This window comes from Mustela erminea, chromosome 11 (genome assembly GCF_009829155.1).
Source record: "Mustela erminea isolate mMusErm1 chromosome 11, mMusErm1.Pri, whole genome shotgun sequence".
Lineage (NCBI taxonomy): Eukaryota > Metazoa > Chordata > Mammalia > Carnivora > Mustelidae > Mustela > Mustela erminea.
In genome coordinates, this window is record NC_045624.1 from 75,930,464 (window position 1) to 75,948,614 (window position 18,151).

The following is an 18,151-nucleotide window of genomic DNA, read 5'->3' on the forward strand; positions in this document are numbered from 1 at the left end:
CTGACTCCCAAATCACACACTTGGGATCGGCCCTCATCAATCTGGATATTTCTACTGTGTCTCCATTCCCCCACTCTGTCTAGGCAGTCTGCCCTGAGAGGCAAAAGAAGGGGCATAGTCATTTGGTGTTTTTTCTTTATTTCCTTGTCATTTCATTTTCTGTACTCTCCCTGGACAGTAAGTGTGGGCTTTCTTTTGTCCTCCTCCTCTCTCCGGTGGACTTCTCCTGTATCATGTTCTCAGGAATGGTGAAGGATCTGAGATTTTGCCCTCCTCTCGACCCAGCAAGTGAGCTTGCCACAACTTCATGATGTCTGGCTGAAGACATAAGACATCCGAGTCAGAGACTGAAGGCTTTATTACTCAACGCATGTGAGGTAGTATGAACTTTTTGCTAGTGCCCACTTCTCCACATGCTCCAGGTCCCATGGGAGAAATGTTGATGGCCCTACCTGAGTGCTATGTACACAGTGGATTTATGTCACAGATGAGGAACTCCAAGCTTAGGAAACCCCAAATCTTCCCAAACTTTGGATCAGAGGGAAACATTATTTTCATTTTACTAGGCAGCAAACAAAACTACTCTGTGCTCCAGAGGAACACATTACTTCTATCTTTCAAGACTGTTCTTTATAAAGTATCTTAGAAAGATAGTCCAGAATTAGAAGATGCTCAGTGCCTCTACTGTGATGTGATGTGAAGAAGTGTGAAGATTCGTGGAGAATTGTCTCCTAACACACACATCCCTAACCCATAAGCATTTTTTATAGCTCAGCCTTAAAGGTTAGAGGATGTATTATTTCTGCATTGTGGAAGAAATGGTAATCAGTGTTTCCTAGGCTTGACTATTGTTACAAGAGCTTCAGAATGCTAGAAACTAGTGATTATTAAGGATAAAATATATTGGCTCGCTATCACCCAAATATTGCCAAATTATCTATTTTTTAAATTTTTATACATTTTCTATTTAAAACTTAGGAAGATCACAACTGTATGATGTCCGTAACACACAGATATTGTCTTGTCTAGGACCATAATGATCTAAAGACTGCATTTACCTGAATTGGCAAATTACTTCTAGGAGTATTTCATGGCTGTGTTTTGTCTTTTATTCTGACATATAAACTGTCAGGTAGTAAAGTAATTCCTAATATTAGTAACATTAGCCGCTATAACAAATAATTCCCAAGTTTCATAGCTTAATAAAAAAAAGTTTTATTTTGGGGTGCCTGGGTGGCTCAGTGGGTTAAGCCTCTGCCTTCAGCTCGGGTCATGATGTCAGGGTCCTGGGATCGAGTCCCGCATAGAGCTCTCTGCTCGCAGGAAGCCTGCTTCCCCCTCTATCTCTGCCTGCCTTCCTACCTGCTTGTGATCTCTCTCTCTGTCAAATAAATAAATAAAATCTTTAAAGGAAAAAAAAAAGTTTCTTTTCTTACTCAATCACAGAACAGAGTATTTCAGAGGCTCCCCTGCGGATTCTCCACCCCCACACCCCATGTTGAGTCAGGGACCCAGGGTCCTTCCATGTGGTGGTTCTACTTTTCAGTAAGACCCCCAGACACCTTCAGTGAGTACCCTTCATTTGGGCAGCTGGCTAGCAGAGTGTGGAGGACCCCAGGGGATGTTTTAAGAGACCAGAAAGTGAGGTATATCACCACCCATATTTCTTTGGCCAAAACAAGTTACACAGTTACATGCAAAATGTGGGGAAATATGATCTTCCCATTGTCGCTGTCATTTTCTTTAATAAGAATCTGTCAGTCAACAGTATTTATTGGTGATCAGCTTGGTGCATATCATTGTATTAAGCACCATGAAAACAGGAAGTCAAAATTCCCTTGCATGGATCTAGAAAAGTGTTCAGGCAAGAAGTAATTTTTGACTCATTCTTTTTAAGTAAATCTTCTTTTTTTTTAAAGATTTTATTTACTTGAGAGAGAGAGAACATGCACAGCAGGGGTGGGGAGGTAGAGGGAGAAAAAGACTCCCTGCTGAGCTTGGACCCTGATAGGGGACTGCCCTGTTGTGGGACTCGATTCCAGGACCCTGGGATCATGACCTGAACCAAAGTCAGGGAGCACCCAGGCTCCCTTATGTAAATCATTTAGTAATAGGTCGAGTCCAATGCTCCAATGAAGGTTAGTTTTTCTGTTTTGTTTGTTTGTTTTTTAGAAATTAGGGGTATATTTAACCCCAGAAGTGAGGTATAAATTATAGTATGTGTATCAGATAGCATGTTTTCTGGGTTCAAATATTAGGTGCCTAGATCCCTGGTAGTGATTGCAGACCGTCCTCCATGTTCAACAGCTGAAGCGATAAAAAGGGGTGGGCGAAAGCAGGGTAGGGAATTGGGTATGCCAGTTAACAGGCTAATTCTTTGCCTAAGCATAAAGAAAGATGCTGTGTGTTAGGCAGTCAGTGACAACCTAAAGGAGGATGAGATCGGGGCTAGGGATCTGGGTCACGAGAAAACTATATAAACAAACAGAAAGAAGGGACAGGACATGATGATTGCCATCAAATTGGCAAGAACTGTTCTATAAAATAAGGGGAGCAGTGAACTACTGTGATTATGGAATATGTGATGATCTTTATGGTTAAAGAAGAGAAAACACAAGTTAGAAATTACTATGACCTCCTTTTTTGCTGCAACAGACACGAGTATATTTTCAAGAGACTTGATGACCAAGCATTTAAGTAGCTGCTTGCCTTCTGAGGTTTAATTCTGTCCCCTCCCCCAACCCCCATTCTTATTTTTTAAATGATTCAGATAGTCAAGTGACCCAGTGATGGTAGTGGGGAATTACTATTTGTTGAATGCCTGTTATATGTTGGGAACCACGATGACACTTAAAAAAAATGTTTCCTATTTAATTCTCATGAGGATGCTTTGAGGCAGACATGATTATCCCTATTTTATTTATTTATTTATTTTTATTTATTTATTTGTCAGAGAGAGAGAGAGAACAAGAGCGAGCACAGGCAGAGTGGCAGGCAGAGTCAGAGGGAGAAGCAGGCTCCCTGCGGAGCTAGGAGCCCGATGCGGGACTTGATCCCAGGACGCTGGGATCATGACCTGAGCCGAAGGCAGCTGCTCAACCAACTGAGCCACCCAGGCGTCCCTGATTATCCCTATTTTAACAGAAAAGAAGAATGAAGCCCAGTGAAGCAGTATAACTTAATGAAGGACACATGACTAACTGTGGAATTGGAGCTAGAAACCAAGTCTTTGGACATGATAAAGGATTTACATTAAAATGGCGACATAAATTTAACTGGTTATCTGCCAGAGATGGTTGATATTTTGAACAGTTTATAAAGCGATGTAAAGTAAAATAAAAGTGCTTACTTGAACTCTAAAAAAAAATGAAAGAAAGGTGAAATGTTGAAATGTATTGATTTGGCATCACGAAAATATGTGTACCTCTCACTCTACCGTTCAGGCTCTCATTCTCTTTCTCTTCCTTTCTAATTTATATCTCATCAATTTCTGGAAAAGCTTTGATGGAAGTTCTTGGCTGACTCCCAGGAAAGTAATAATGTAGTTAAACTGTTTTCAAATTTCTAACTAAATAGATTGCTTGCACCCAGATTGTGAAGAACTGACAACATTGGTAATAGAAAAATATCCATGTAGGTAGGACATGCTTTTGTGCCTCATATAAATGGAATCATATTATTTACATTTTCCATAGCCAGCTTTTGTGTTTGATATTACATTCTTGGGATTCATCCATGTTGTTTTGTGTAATCTGTAGTTCTTTATTTTTTACCACTATATATGAAAATTCCATTCTACACATATGCCACTATTTGTTCATCCTTTGTATTGTTGACAGACATTTAGGCTGTTTCCAGGTTTTTGCCATAATAGTAAGTTCTGGTGTGAACGTTTTTTTACAGGTATCAAGATGCACATATGCGAGTGTTTCTGTAGGGGATATATGTTCTTAGGAGTATAATTGCTGAATCATAGAGTAAGGGCATCAGCTTTATTGGATAATGTCATAGTGTTTTTCCAGAGTGAGTGTTGTGTCAATTTACACTCCCTACAGCCATGTAACAGATTTGATCGATTCATTGAGGTAGGGTTAACACACAGTGTTACATTAATTTCAGATAAACAACGTTGTGATTGGACAAGTCTATAGTGATGCTATAGCCATGGAACAGTTTTGTTTTGGGTTTTTTTTTTAAGATTTTATTTATTTATTTGACAGACAGAGATCCCAAGTAGGCAGAGAGGCAGGCAGAGAGAGAGAGGAGGAAGCAGGCTCCCCGCTGAGCAGGGAGCCTGATGCGGGGCTCTATCCCAGGACCCTGAGATCATGACCAGAGCCGAAGGCAGAGGCTTAACCCACGGAGCCACCCAGGTGCCCAGCTGTGCAACAGTTTTATTTGCCCCACAACTGCATCTTACACTTAACTCTTGTCACTTGACTCTTGCCAGTCTGGTCGGTCAGTGTAGTTTAAACTTGTATATCCTTGAGTAATGATGAGATTAAACATGGTCTCTTATGCTTTTTGGTCCTTCATGTTTCCACTTCTATTACTATCCAGGACCCTTGCCCATTTTCCACTGGGTTATTCGTCTTTTTATCATTGACTTGGACAATTTTTTTAACATATTTTTGAGATCGTAATCCATTGACAGTACTTTGTGACACAAATCTTTTCTTTCAGGGTATGATTTATCTTTTCATTTTCTAAATGGATTTTTTAGTAAACACAAGTATTAAATGTTAATCTAGTCAAATTTATCATCTTTTCCTGTGTAGTTTGTACTTACTGTATTGTAGTTAAGAAAACTTTTCTACTCTAAGGTTGTAAGGATACTCTCTTACATCTTCAAAAATGTTTCATTTTTGGGGCGCCTGGGTGGCTCAGTGGGTTAAAGCCTCTGCCTTCAGCTCAGGTCATGATCCCAGGGTCCTGGGATCGAGCCCCGCATGGGACTCTCTGCTCGGCAGGGAGCCCGCTTCCCCCTTCTCTCTGCCTGCCTCTCTGCCTACTTGTGATCTCTGTCTGTCAAATAAATAAATAAAATCTTTAAAAAAAGTTTCATTTTTAACACATGATTTTCTTAATATATATGTGTGCTTTAGAAATATATATTTTTTCCATATGGTTCAGAAATTAGTATCTATCAAATTGCGGTGTTCTTTCATATATCAGGTTTTATGACTTGTATAACCGAAAAGCAGCTCCCTATTTTTAGAATATTTTTAGCCTCTTATTATGTGGTTGTGATTAAATATGTTTTCGTTGAAAACTAAACTGTGGGGGCACCTGGGTGGCTCAGTGGTTAAGCCTCTCCTTTGGCTCAGGTCATGATCTTGGGGTCCTGGGATCGAGCCCCACATCAGGCTCTCTGCTCATCAGAGAGAATGCTTTTCCCAACCCCTCTCTCTGCCTGCCTCTCTGCCTAGTTGTGATCTCTGTCTGTCAAATAAGTAAATAAATAAAATCTTTAAAAAACAAACAAACAAACTAAAGTGTGGTTTTTAAGTTGAATTAATCTAGATCTGGTGAGCAGGAAACAGGAAGGGTGTAAAAGATAACTTTGATGAAAGGAGACGAGTTAGAAACTTATCACAAATTTAAATAAATGAAGTTCTGAATTGTGACAGTGACAGAGTAATGGAAAGGACAAAAATGTGAGAAAACTTGAAGAGGAAGAACTGAATGTATTTGTCAAACAAATGAATATGGAAAGCAAAATAAGGTAAGTGGTAAGTGTGACTACAGGTTTTTTTTTTAATTTATTGATTTTATAAATATAGAATGTATTTTTATCCCCAGGGGTACAGGTCTGTGAATCGCCAGGTTTACACACTTCACAGCACTCACCATAGCACATACCCTCCCCAATGTCCATAACCCCACCCCCTTCTTTTGACCCCCCTCCCCCCAGCAACCCTCAGTTTGTTTTGTGAGATTAAGAGTCACTTATGGTTTGTCTCCCTCCCAATCCCATCTTGTTTCATTTATTCTTCTCCTACCCCCCTAACTCCCCATGTTGCATCTCACTTCCTCATATCAGGGAGATCATATGATAGTTGTCTTTCTCCAATTGATTTATTTCACTAAGCATGATACCCTCTAGTTCCATCCACATCATTGCAAATGGCAAGATTTCATTTCTTTTGATGGTTGCATAGTATTCCATTGTGTATATATACCACCTCTTCTTTATCCATTCATCTGTTGATGGACATCTAGGTTCTTTCCATAGTTTGGCTATTGTAGACATTGCTGCTATAAACATTCGGGTGCACGTTCCCCTTCAGATCACTATGTTTGTATCTTTAGGGTAAATACCCAGTAGTGCAATTGCTGGGTCATAGGGTAGTTCTATTTTCAACGTTTTGAGGAACCTCCATGCTGTTTTCCAGAGTGGTTGTACCAGCTTGCATTCCCACCAACAGTGTAGGAGGGTTCCCCTTTCTCCGCATCCTCGCCAGCATCTGTCATTTCTTGACTTGTTAATTTTAGCCATTCTGACTGGTGGGAGGTGATATCTCATTGTGGTTGTGATTTGTATTTCCCTGATGCCGAGTGATGTGGAGCCTTTTTTCATGTGTCTGTTGGCCATCTGGATGTCTTCTTTGCAGAAACGTCTGTTCATGTCTTCTGCCCATTTCTTGATTGGATTATTTGTTCTTCGAATGTTGAGTTTGCTAAGTTCTTTATAGATTTTGGACACTAGCCCTTTATCTGATATGTCGTTTGCAAATATCTTCTCCCATTCTGTTAGTTGTCTTTTGGTTTTGTTCACTGTTTCCTTTGCTGTGCAAAAGCTTTTGATCTTGATGAAATTCCAATAGTTCATTTTTCCCTTGCTTCCCTTGCCTTTGGCGATGTTCCTAGGAAGACGTTGCTGTGGCTGAGGTTGAAGAGGTTGCTGCCTGTATTCTCCTCAAGGATTTTGATGGATTCCTTTCTCACATTGAGGTCCTTCATCCATTTTGAGTCTATTTTCATGTGTGGTGTAAGGAAATGGTCCAATTTCATTTTTCTGCATGTGACTACAGGTTTTGATATTGGGTAACTCTGGATTTAGGAAAAATGATTATTTCAATGTTAAATTCTTTAAAATTGATGTGGTGACATGTATTGATTTACAAAGTATTTATACTTTGGAGGGATGTTTTTAATAAACTTTGTTGGTTTCCACATTCTTATTGTTTCATAGGAATTCTTTATATATTCTGGATACGAATCCTTCTCCCAGGATGTGTGTGTGTGTGGGGGAACTGTTATTATTTTAAATCTTTTTATGGTGTATTTGAGGAACAGATGTTCTTAATTTTTATATAGTTAAGTCTATCAATTATATTCTTTATGTTTGCCCATTTTAAGAAATTTTTCTGGACAGTGAGGTCATGAAACTACTTTGCTATATTGTATTCTAATTACAGTTTTAACCATCACACATAGATATTTAATCCATCTGAAATTTAATGTTGTGTAACGCTATCAGGTAAGGATACACCATCAATTATACCTCTTGTGGATACTCAATTGTTCCGGTACCACCTTGAAAAGTCCATTTGCCTCTCATCGATTTTTAGTACCACCTTGACCATATATCATGTGATAAATGTAGGACTTTATTTCTGAGCTTTTTACTAGATTTCATTTCTCTGATTGTCAGTCTGTGTCAACACCACCTAATTTTAATTTCTGTAAGTTCATAAAAAATATATGTAATAGGTCAAGTTTTCCAAACTGTTTTTCTTCTCCTTCAGTAGAATAGCATCTTGACAATTTTTTGATCCTCGAACTTCAATATAAATTTTAAACTAGGGATGCCTGGGTGTCTCGGTGAGTTAGGCCTCTGCCTTGCTCAGGTCATGATCTCAGGGTCCTGGGATTGAGCCCCGTGTTGGGCTCTCTACTCCCCGGGGAGCCTGCTTCCCCCACCCCCCTCTGTATTCCTCTCTGCCTACTGTGATTTCTCTCTCTGTTAAATAAATAAATAAATAAAACCTTTTAAAAAATATTAAATTTTGGACTAAACCTGTTAATGCATACACACACAGCTGATGGGATTGTTGTTGCAACTGTTTCAAATTTACATAACAATTACTATGAATTACTACAATTACTGTGAGCTATGAACTTTGTGATATAAGTCTTTTAGTTCATGAGCGTGGTATACTTGTTGCTTTATTTAGGTCTTTAAAATATTTAAGTAAATATTTATATTTTTGTCTATAATGGTTTTACATATTTTTATTAAACTTCCTTCTGAGTATTTAATTTATTTTTATTTTAGTTTTTAAAAATCTATTTTTCAACTCTGTATTATTGGCATATAAAATGCAATTGATTTTTTAAAAAAGATTTATTTATTCAAGAGCAAACACACTGCAGGGAGGAGCAGAGAGAGTCTGGATCAGACTCTGCACTGTGCAGAGTCCAACGTGGGGCTCAATTTCAAAGCCCTGAGATCATGACCTGAGCTGAAACCAAAAGTTGGACGCTTGACTGACTGTGCCAGCCACGTGCCCCATAAAATGCAATAGAGTTTTACTCTGCACATTTAATAAACTCTTTTCTTATCCTAGAAATTATTTATAGATTCTGTTGGATTTTCATAATAGTCATACCACTTAAAAATGATAATATTTTAATTTCTTCCCATCTTTCTAGTGTTTATTTCCTTTATTCCCTTTAGATACTAGCTAGAGACTCCCAACACAAAGTTGAGAAAAAGTGGACATTCTAGTCATTGTTTTGATCTCAAATGGAATGTTTTTTATTATTAAGTATGATGTTTAGTGGTAGTTTTTTTGATAGATCAGGTGAAGAAAGTTTGCTAATTAAAAAAAAAAAAGCCAAGCCTGAATTGTTGGACTGGAATAAGAGAAAGGAAAAGGGGAAAGAAAACAACATTGAATTTTTAATTCCAACTTTTATATTTTTAATTTCCAAGTGTCCTATTTAGTTCCATCCTCCCTCCTTCCTCTCTCTCTCTCATTGTCTCTTTTAAAACCAGTTTAGTCTTTTTTTAATGATTTATTTATTTGAGAGAGAGAGAGAGAGAACATGGGGGAAGGGAGAAGAGCAGGGAACCTGATGCCAGGGTGAATCCCAGGACCCTGGGATCATGACCTGAGCCAAAGACAGATGCTTTGACCCAATGAGCCACCCAGGCACCCCATGACCTGAGCCAAAGACAGATGCTTAACCAACTGAACCACCCAGGCATCCCTATCTGCTCAAACTTTTTGAGGCCTGTATTGGCAATTTATACCTCCAGTGACTATTTGCATTTGCTTTGCCAAACATTGGGAAACCCTACCAACATAGAAACGCTTTAGATTTTCTTGCTTGAGGATTTTTTGTTTTTTATTTTTTATTTCATTTTATGTTTTGATATTCCCAGGTAGTTTGAGCTCAGGTGAAGGCCAGCTTGTGGATATGAATTCCAAGGGAGGATTTAATAATGTTTCCTTCTACCTAATACCACATTTTATAATAAGCCATTTTCCTGATTGTCTCCTGGATTTATTTTTAGTTTACACATACCTTGAGGGTTTAGGCCTCTGGGGTACCTGATTTATTAAGACATCTCCTGTTAGATTTCTCATCTTGGTCAGGTGCCTCTTAGGATTTGTCTCCTGTTACCTATAAATACAGACGCTCAAGTTCACCTTCATAGGCAAATGTCCTCAAAGTGAAAGCCAGATTCAAAGCTCAGGTTACCTCTCTGGATTCCTATATTCATTTAGGTTTTGGTTTCTGAGCGTCCTTATTCTCTTGCTAATATAGGGATGTACTTAAAAATTTAAAAATTATTTTAATTATTTTTAGTGGGAGGGTTGGTCATGTGTCAAGTGTGTCATATTATTGGAAAATGGATTTCTTAGGGTCTTTGAAAATAACTTATCCCTATAATAAAGTTGCATTGGTATGAAAAGATTGAGGGTATCTGTATGAATAATACATAGTATAAATATAAGATCAGAGACTAAACAATTATTCAATTATTCACTCTTATACATATTCACTGGGCATTCTGTGAGATGCTGTGTTACACTGCAGAGGAGATCAGTAAGTATACGGAATGGTCCCTGGACTTTAGAGATTGTTTATATCATTTATAGATATAATGATAAATTCCATAAAGGTGATATAAACTAAATACTCATACCCAACTGGGGAACTGAAACAAATCACTGCAGAAAGTGATACTTTATCTTAATCTATAGGATAGACAGAGAGAGATGAATGGCCGTTCATTCCAGATAGAAGGACCAAAGAGCCTGAAAAAAGGTGCAGAGTTAAAAAAGCATGGAATGATTTTGGATAACTATATGCTTGACTGGATCATAATGACTTTAAGGAAATGGTTAATGATAAGAAGGGAAAGTCAGGCTGAGGCCAGAGTGTGAAGGGCCATGAATTCTAGGCCAAGCAATTTGAACTTAAATTAGTAGGGGGACTGAGTTATTAATAGATGAACCTCTCAGTTTTATATAGTTTTAAAATGTGTCATTTATGGGAGACTGATAGTGGAATCAAGACTTACTCAGCTAATCTCTTGCAATTATAAATAGGTAAACTAATGATGTATGATATGCTGGCTAATTGAAAATAATAGTGAGAAAACAAATAAAAAATAAAGCAAATATATAAAATAAATAAACAGGGGTGAAAGAGGCTGGGCTGAAGTATGGGAGTGCCAGACAGCAATATATGGATATTTTATTCTGGTTCCTGAGGATAGTGGGATGTTATTTACATAATTACTTCCATTGCTTAGAAAAAAAATATTTGTTTTCTGAATAGGTTTGAACCAACATCTTGATATTTCCTTCCATGAGTTAAGATTCAAGCCCGAGTTATAACTCTAAGGACACAATATTTAGGAACTAATATTTCCCTCATTTTACTGGGCTGGTTCTTACTCAAACTATTTTGATCATTTTATCTTATTTTTTTGGTCATGATATTAGTTTAACGGAGCATCCCTATAAATTTCTTAGGTCAATTCATTTTGCTAATAAGAAAAAGAATCTTTAAATGCCAATTAGGATTTGTGGTATCAAAATTCAAGGTCTGCTTAAAAATGCTAAGGATCATAAAATTATCAAAGGAATATTAATAGACATACTACAAATGGCTAATGTAATTTTTATTTCTGAACTGAGATGGAAAATGAGAATGTGTAAGGGGCACCTGGGTGGCTTAGTGGTTAAGAGTCTGTCTTCCACTCCAGTCTTGATCCCAGCATCCTGGGATAGAGCCCTATATCTGGCTCCCTGCTCAGCAGGAGCCTGCTTCTCCCTCTCTAGCTCCCTCGTGCTTGTGTTCCCTGTCTTGATATCTTTCTGTCATAAATAAATAAATAAATAGATAGAGAGATAAATCTTAAGAAAAAAAAAAAAAAAGGAAAGAAAAATGAGAATGTGTCTTTCTCCACTCCACTACTAAAACCTCATTAGGTTCTGACCAGCCTGTGGGGAAGTGACACAGCTGAGACTTTTTCAGGCAAAATGCATTAACATTACAAATGAAAGTTGCTCCAAATCTATCTCAAGCAGCATTTTCTCTCAGAGGTATAGTAAGAATTACATTAGCAGTGCAGTTATTAAGCTCTGTTGAATAATTCCGTATTTTAGAAAAGGAAAGTGACCTTTTGTATCTCTCAGAGGGGTAAGAACCATACAGATATATTTAAGATAAAGCTAATTGGGACAGGCTACCAGATTTACAAAAATATAGGGTCAAGTTTGGTATTCAGTTAAAAAAATATATAGTATGTAATACAAAGCATTTCATAATATTAGATATGTGACCTTAATCACTTCCAACCAAACAACTTTATCTTCTGTTATAGGTTGTAGATAAGGAACGGAGGACAGAAAAATGCTTGAAAATTCCGTTTTGTACTGCTTTGAAATATGGGCACAATTTATAACCTGAACTCCTCAATAATTAGCATAACTATTGTTTCTCTTGAGAAGTAGCTGTTTTTCACATTTTGACATATTGGAAATCTGGGTGTTCCCTAAAAAGCAATGTCAAAAAAGTATGTGCCCCTTTTCCTACTCGTCTTAGTGCTCCTTATCTTTATGAGTGATGACACGGTCTTATGTGGTAGGATTCAAAGCGTGAATTAAGTTTTGAATCTGTAATGGTGCTTTAAAAGTTTAAAAGACACAACACTGTAACATAGAACTGAAAGAAAACATTATTTTATACAAAGAAGGACTATTAAACAGTGAACAGTGAAATCAAAGGTAACAGAAAACTGCCAAATCTACTGGCCTTTCAAAGCCAGGAAAGATTGAGTGACAGATTTGCGGTCTTAAAGGATTATTACTCAGGTGCCAAGCAAGTATCTATCTATCAAAAGCTTCTGGATGACTCTCAAGAGAAGGTAATTCACTTACAGTGATGGGTAATTCAATTAAGGAAAAAGTGAAACTATCAGCTTAACCAAATAAGAAATGCAAACAAAACCCTAAAATAATACTGTCAATCTAAAAGATGCCCAAGAGCCAAGATCACAAGCTTGGATTTATAAAAAGCAACATATTGTCACACTGCCTGACCAAAATCAACTCAGAAGACTACAAATCAACCCAGAAAACTGAGTGGGAAGACACTGGAACTCAAATTGCATTTTGATGATGGGGAAAGGGCTGTCTTCAATTACGTGAATAAAAATATAGTACTATGAGCATGAAAGCAATGTAATATATATTTAATTTAGTGTTTTGTTTCTGAAAGCATAATAAATTCTTAAAAGCAGATATGGTAATGACTAAGATCCAAGATGGATTTACTATTTCTAAATTAATTCACACGAATACAATATTCTTTCTTGAAAGGTTTGCTAAGTTTAAGATAGGGTAACAAATTTATATTTCAGTAGAACACTTAACAAACTCATTGTATTCCTGTGGACAAAAATGAGGAAATATGGCCTAGATTAGCTAGTGTATCAGAGGTGGAATGACTGGGTGGATATGGTCTGATGAATGGATTGATGGCATCTGGAGAGAACCCTTTCTGGGCCTTATTCTGTGTAGTGTAATTTGGTGGTAATGTGAATACATGGAAACCTTTCTCATAAGACTGTGGTTGTAAAAAAGTAGCAAGTATAAGAATACTTCAGATCAAATTAGTATCTCTAAAAAATTTTGACAGAGTAGAGGGATGGATGGAATCCAGTAAGATAAATTTTATAAGAGATAAACATAAAATCCTGAATCTTGAATCCTGTTCAGATAAGCTAGTTTTTAATTTCTAATCACTTTGTTAAACCTCTCTCAGCCTCAGTTCCCCTATGTGTAAAATGGGAATAATAATTCTAGGTTTAACAGTTGGAGGTAAGGCTGGAACAGTGCTGGCACATAGTGAGTTCTCAATAGGTGTTAGATACTAGTTTTCCAGAAATCCTGGGATAGAAACCAAATTCTGCCACATATGGGGCACCTGGGTGGCTCAGTGGGTTGGGCTTCTACTCTTGATTTTAGCTCAGGTCATGATCTCAGGGTCGTGCGACCAAGCCCTGAGTAGGGCTCCGTTCTCAGCAGCGTGCCTGCTTGAGACTCTCTCTCCCTCTGCCCCTCCCCCCACTTGAACGCACTGTCTCTCTCTCTCTCAAATAAATAATAAATCTTTTAAAAAACCCCCAATGAATTCTGTCACTTATAGGGTATCTAAACTTGGGTAAGATACTTATTCTTTGTAAGCCTTATTTTATTTTCTAAGCCTCATTTTCTTCTTTTGAAAATGGGGATAGAAATAGTACCTACCTCAGAGGTGGTTGTCGAGAGAAGAAAGTGAGATGACGTATGTGAGGCCTTCTTTGAGGTGCTTGACATGTAGTGACCCCTAATGAGCGGTAGCAGTTACAGGAAACATTAGTATGACTTGCAGAGAGTCTACCTGGAATGAAATTACAAAAATAGAACTATAGCCTATTTAGAATATGGGAAGTTATACTTCTACTCTATTATGGATGAAATCTATGCTATTACTTCACTTTAAATGTATACTTTTTAATAGGAACCTTGGAAAATAGAACCAAAAAAAAAAAATCAAATAATGTGCAAAATGATGGCCACGACTGGGGATGTTTATTCTGAAGAAGAGAAGATTGTGATGGGAGAAAGCTGTTGGAAGGGTCCTCATGGGAAGAGGAGCAAAGCTCGCTCTGTGTGGGCCTTGAGGTTAGGATTATGACAGTGAGACACCTTTTTTTGTTCCCCTGAAGACTTTCTTCCTGGGAGAGCTCTGCCAAGGTAGGATGCCTGCCTGGGAAAGGAGTGATGGTTCTTGACAGAAGTTTTTTTTTTTAGGTCTGAAAAGTCATTTGATGGAGAGTTGCAGGGATTCGGGGATTCAGGGATTTGAGATGGGATTTGGCTCAGTGATCTTTAAAGGCCAATCCTCGCTTAAGGTTCTGTGGTTCTGCAGCTGTTGACTTCTTTACAGTGCTTAACATTTAAAATCTTTTAAAAAATCTGTGTCCAGTCACCCAGTCCTCTCTTTCAAAAAACTATTTGACTGAAGCATCTCACCTGAAGTAAGAATTGCATATCCCTGACCTTTCAGGTCTAATACTTATTTCCTTCACTGCTCCTATCTGCAGTATCTGGGTGAATGGATTTGCAGAATCTGTACATGCCAATCATACGTGCATTTCTTTTTAAAAGAGGGAAGTTGACAAAATGGTTAAAGAATTGTCAGGTCACAGGATTTCCGATGGCTCAGCTTTATGAGCCAGCAATGTCTTGTCCCAAGTAATGTCAATATTAGTTAACAGGCATGCAAATATTGGGTATGCGATTCATAAGCAAGCTTGTTATTGCAGAGAATTCTTTGAACAGGGAGTCTCGTAGGAAAAAGTTGTATTGACATTTACTATCTCATTTGGCAAAATAGTCTGCTTCCAAGTGGTTTAATTTTTCTTTGATTTTTAGCTTATGCCTCTTGGCCTTAGTGTTGAAGAATTCTATATGATTAACAAATAAATCATATGTGGCTCTGAAGGACAATGGAAAAGGGAATTTTCCAACAGATACAACCTCACGGTAAACATGGCCTGGAAGAAGGTGACGTGATCTCGAATCTGCACCAGTTCACGGGTCATAGTGAAAGATTTGGTCTATGGTGAAGGAGTTGGGAGGAGCAAGATTGGAGGTTTGCTGATAAAGAGGATTGAGAATTATGTAAATCAGTCTCTTGGAAAGAGCCTAATGGGTAGGACTATTAATGTCTCATGTAAATTTTTACCAAATGCTCAATAACCAGGTGAACCAGATGATTCACTCTGTTCATGTCAGTCAACTCCTTTGGCTGGTTACCCTACTGTGTCAGTGAGCTCATAAACAATGGTCCATCATAGCAGTGATAAGAATTATTCATGTCTTAATAAAAAAATCAACTGCCTGTCTCCAAAGTTGACCTGGGTCCCTACCATGGGTGAATGCTCAATCTGCCAGCAGTACAGAACAATAGTGAGCTCTTGAAATTGTGTGATACAACAGGGGAACCAACCTCACTGTCGCTGATTATATTGGGTCCCCTACATTATAGAACGAACAGTGTTTTGTCCTTACTGAAATAAACAATCTGGATGGTTTATTCTCTTGGTCTAGTATGCTGCTTCTGTTGACTTAATGCCTTATTTACATCATGTCTGATTACATAATACAATATTGCTTTCTCACACTATACTGCTTTTAATCAAGAAGTTCATTTTACAGTAAAATAATTAAGTCCAGTGCTCGTGGCTGGTATTTCCACAGAACATTCACCCAGAGGGCCTGGCTTATAGCACAGCAGAACGACCCAAGGAAGTGATTTACTGTGTCCACTGGGAGACAGTACCTTTTGACGTCAGCATGGTCCATCAGGATTAAGCATGTTCTCTGAACTAGTGACTAATATATGATGTTGTTTCTTCCAAAACCAGACTTCCCAGGTCCAGAAATTATGAGTGAAGTGGGGGTAGTATTTCTCATTACACTGAATGAACAAAGCAAAAACTTCTCTTTCCCAAGTCCATTCCTTTAGATTCTGCTAATTTGGAGGTCTTGGTATTTAGTGGAGAAGTATTCCACCAGAGGAGACAATTGAACTGGGAGTTGACATGATAAGACACCCCTGTGGCCTTTTTTGGGTTCCTCCTGACAACAGAGCCAGGAGGCAAAAAAAAAAAAACCCAAAAGTTTACTATGATTTTCAGCAATGGAGCTCAGGAATGCCTCTAGAATGCTTCCTGGTATTGTAATAGCCAATGATAACAGTTAATGGAAGACCCCATGTAGTTAGGGTCACCAAGGTTCAGAATGTTCGGAAATGTACTTTTGGATTGCCGCGCCAAACAACCATGACTGCGGAACTGCTGTCTGAGCACAAAGGGAATGTGAAGCAAGTCATCAACACCAAACGTAATGTCGAAGCAATTGCAGAAATGAAAATTATTGTCCCTGTTCATATTTTCTTGTTTTTGTATATATAGAAGAATAATATAGTGTTTTCCATATTGTTTTTCCTGTTTCCCTAGTTTTTTCCCCCCAAATTATTAAGTACCTAATGTCTACAAAACCTAACATATTGTCAACTTTAGTGGTTATTAACTTCAACAGTCACTGGGTTATTGTATTTTTAAAAAAAAATAACTCTTGGGGTACCTGGGTGGCTCAGTGGGTTGAGTGTCTGCCTTCAGCTCAGGTCATGATCTCAGGGTTCTGGGATCGAGCCCCATCTCAGGCTCCCCAGTCAGCGGGAGGTCTGCTTGTCCCTCTCCCTTTGCCCCTCCCCCCACTGTGCTCTCTCTGCATCGTTCTCAAATCAATAAAAATATTTAAAAAATTAATCCTTTAACATACAGTAAAATTGAGGTTTTTTTGGTGTGCAATTCTATGAGTTTTAATGCATGTGTAGATTTGTGTGACCACCATCACAATCAAGATACAGAATGATTTCATCACTCCCCCCAAATCTCCCTTGAGTTATTCTTTTTAGTTACAATTTCCCTACTAACACTGTAATTCCTGACAACCACTGATTTAATTTCTATCACAATAGGTTTGTCTTTTTGAGAGTGCCGTATAAATGGAATCATACGCTATGTATGCTTTTGAGCCCGGCTTCTTTCCCTTAGCATAAGGCCTATGAGATTTATCCAAGTTATAATGATTTCAGTAGTTAGTTTCTTTGGGAGGCCTGGGTGGCTCAGTCGTTTGGCGTCTGCCTTCGGCTCAGGTCATGATCCCAGGTCCTGGGACCAAGCCCGGCATCGCTCTCTGCTCAGCGGGGAGCCTGCTTCTCTCTCTGCCATTCCCCCTGCTTTTGTTCCCTCTCTCACTATCTCTCTATCAAATAAATAAAATCTTCAAAAAAATAGTTCATTTCTTTTTATTACTGAATAGTAATCCCCAGTTTTTAATATATGGTGGATTGGTGGTAGTTAACTTTATAATTTATCTGATAGATTTAAAGATATCAAAATGAGGATCGTCCCTGAGTTAGAAGAGCAATGAACATCCCTCAGAGATGGAAGTTTTAATGTAGGGATGAGAGTGTTTATGTAGGTTGAGTGGCAGGAGGGGGAACTACTGTAGAAAATATACTTGGACTCACTTTTACTCAATCTGTCCTACTTTTAGCCTGCCTTCCTGAAACAAAGAGGAGGGACAGCTAGCTAAAACATTCCCAAGATTCCCTTGTAACCAGATTGTACATTAAAACTAGATTTTGCCAAGGGAATATCCTCACATGAGATTCGGAAGGAGGGAGTGAGGCATGTGAGATAGCAGCTGTGTGAGTGTAGATTAATTCTTCCAGCTGACATGGCAACATGGGCATTTGTCTTCTGCTCTAGTAGGCACAGAGGTTTTGGTGTATAGGTTTTTTTGTTTTTGTTTGTTTTTTTTTTTTTTTTTAAGCATCTTGTGCGCTGAGTGGTATGTGAAGGCTGCAGGGGGTTCCCATGCAGTCGTGTTATAGGATGGTAGGGTATCACTCATAGCTGTGAGTCTCCTGGCTGTGTAGATCTTAGCTTTTTTCTCTGGCCCCTCAGGAAATTTTGCAAAGTAGCCAATACTGTGTAATAAGTTCCTTTCTCCTTAAACTGGACAAAGTGGATACCGTTATTGGAGACTCCTCCTTTGTTTCT

The 18,151-nt window shown here is 38.2% G+C and overlaps 1 long non-coding RNA gene across 3 annotated transcripts in view; it reads right to left on the reverse strand.

Annotated features, from left to right (window-relative positions):
* Nucleotides 1-18,151, reverse strand: part of LOC116568700 — a 38,038-nt gene that overhangs the window by 11,101 nt on the left and 8,786 nt on the right. For all 3 annotated transcript variants that reach the window (XR_004276732.1, XR_004276734.1, XR_004276733.1), the window contains exon 2: nucleotides 13,779-13,911. This is a non-coding gene — a long non-coding RNA (uncharacterized LOC116568700). The remainder of the gene's footprint in view (nucleotides 1-13,778; nucleotides 13,912-18,151) is intronic.